This window comes from Cynoglossus semilaevis, chromosome 18 (genome assembly GCF_000523025.1).
Source record: "Cynoglossus semilaevis isolate Cse_v1.0 chromosome 18, Cse_v1.0, whole genome shotgun sequence".
In the NCBI taxonomy this organism is placed as follows: Eukaryota; Metazoa; Chordata; class Actinopteri; order Pleuronectiformes; family Cynoglossidae; genus Cynoglossus; species Cynoglossus semilaevis.
The window spans coordinates 1,162,760-1,164,919 of NC_024324.1; the positions used below are offsets into that span (position 1 = coordinate 1,162,760).

Below are 2,160 nucleotides of genomic sequence, written 5' to 3' on the forward strand. Positions count from 1 at the left end.
GGACCTGGACCTGGACCTGGACCTGGACCTGGACCTGGACCTGGACCTGGACCTGGACCTGGACCTGGACCTGGACCTGGACCTGGACCTGGACCTGGACCTGGACCTGGACCTGGACCTGGACCTGGACCTGGTTCTGTGTTATAATCCCCAGACCAACAGAAACCATTACAGTCTGGTCTCCTGTACCAGTGAGTGATAATTAAAAATAAATGACATCACAGTCCACAGGAGACCTGGGCCACAGGGGGGTGCTCAAGAGGCTCTTAGTGCTTTAGTGATCAGAGTGAAGTGGGTTCCAATCCCCTCACATTACCGCTCCACAGAGCCATTAGCTTACTGCCTGTGTGAGCGCTAATGCTGCGGTGCTAGCAGAGGCCATAAATCTGAGGTCGGGGGTCGGTCAGAGAGGAGAAGTTTTTCACCGAGGAACGAAAACACAGTAAATATAAAGAAAACACAGTAAATCTGAACGTGTACTCAAATACACACAAATACTATGAGTATTTTCAACAGTTTTTTCTCCAGAAACCAAGTAGTTCCTCCAGGAGTACGAGAACGTCACTGTCCACCTTCGTCCAGGAACAGGTCAGTCCCCCAGAGGGAAGATGCTAAATAGGGGGCGCTGTTCCAGTAGGGTGACCTTTGACCTCTCCTCTCTCTGTTTCTTTAAACCTGTTTTTTAATTAACTTCTGAGAACCTTAAACTGACCTGGACCAGACCAGCAGGTCATTTAATCAGACTGAAAGAAACAGACTGGAGTCGAACCTCTGACCTCACTGAGAGCCACTGCTGCCTGTGCTGCCGCTGCTGGGTCGTCATTATATAAGACATGAGTCACTACAGACAGAAAAAAAATAATCCTCAGAGAACTCCTACACATGCAGTACCAGGGAGGAGCGGTTACTGCTGCTGCCTTACAACAAGAACGTCCCTGGTTTGAGTCCCTGAACTCCATGAATATTTGACGATTAATTGTTACTAAGAAAATCAATACAGTGATAAAGAATATTGATCGAGTATCGCGATATTTCAGGGAAACTGCAGTGTTTATGTGGAGAAATAGGTGGCGCTGGAGAGACACTCCACTGGGCTTTTCACGACAACTGACAGTGTCCAACTTCCTGTCACCTGCGACAAACCAACCCACTCCTGCACCGCGCTGCAGCAGTCTGCAGGAAATGCCAGCGTTTAGCTTCACAAACAATCGTAGCTCCTCCTCCTCCTCCTCCTCCTCCTCCTCCACGGAGGAGTCACGGAGCTGAGCTTCAAATACTCTACAACACCACACGGATTCATGTCAGCTCTCCGGCGTTGGCCCCAGATCTCCCCCCTTTACTCCCCCCTCCCTCCTCTTTAGCTTCATCCCACTTTTCCTCCTCCTCTTTTTACGCAGGAGGAGCAGCTGCTGCTGCAAAAGGGTGTGTCATGAATGGGAGGACGGGGGCTGTCCCGCTACGAGAGAGCGGGAGAGGGAGGTGGGAGGACGGGGGTGTCCGGATGGAAGATGGAGGAAACCAGAGACTGAGGCAGAGAGAGGGAGGGGGGAGAGAAAGGGAGAGAGAAAGGGAGAGCTGAAACCCACCCCTCAGCGGACACCGTGATGCCGGCGTCTGAGCATGATGGGAAATCAATGTTGATGTAGGAGTACAGCAGGTACATGGTCTGGTCTGGACCCCCCCACACACACACACACCCACCCCTCAGCCCCCGACCCCCCGCTTTATCAACACTTACTGACAGCAGATCATCAGTTCATTTCACAGTGGAGTCAGGAGGTGAGGAGGAGCAGCACCCTGAGGAGGTCCAGACCCAGAGCAGGACTGACCCGGTCAGGGATTATCAGGTCCATATGTGTGAAGACACACCAACATCAGGACTAAACCACCACTCCTCCTCTCCTCCTCTCCTCCTGCTCCTTCTGTCTCAGTCCCTGGAAGCTTCTTCCCTGCTGGGACAATCCCAGTCCAGTCCCAGTCCAGTCCCAGTCCAGTCCCAGTCCAGTCCCAGTCCAGTCCCAGTCTGGTACCGGTCTGGTACCAGACTGGTACTAACCCTAACCCTGCAGGATTGAATTAAATGTTTAGTTAAATGTTGAGTCTCCTCAGCCTACCTCTGTCCAGCCTCCAATCCGAACGATGTTTCTAATCCCAGGTCTG

The 2,160-nt window shown here is 52.1% G+C and overlaps 1 protein-coding gene across 1 annotated transcript in view; it reads right to left on the bottom strand.

The window, feature by feature from the left end:
- LOC103393887 (uncharacterized) overlaps positions 1 to 2,154 on the bottom strand; it is an 8,157-nt gene extending 6,003 nt beyond the window's left edge. The window contains exon 1 of the mRNA XM_008331004.2: positions 2,115 to 2,154. The gene's annotated coding sequence lies outside the window, so the exon portion shown is untranslated. The remainder of the gene's footprint in view (positions 1 to 2,114) is intronic.
- Positions 2,155 to 2,160: the final 6 nt, after the last annotated feature.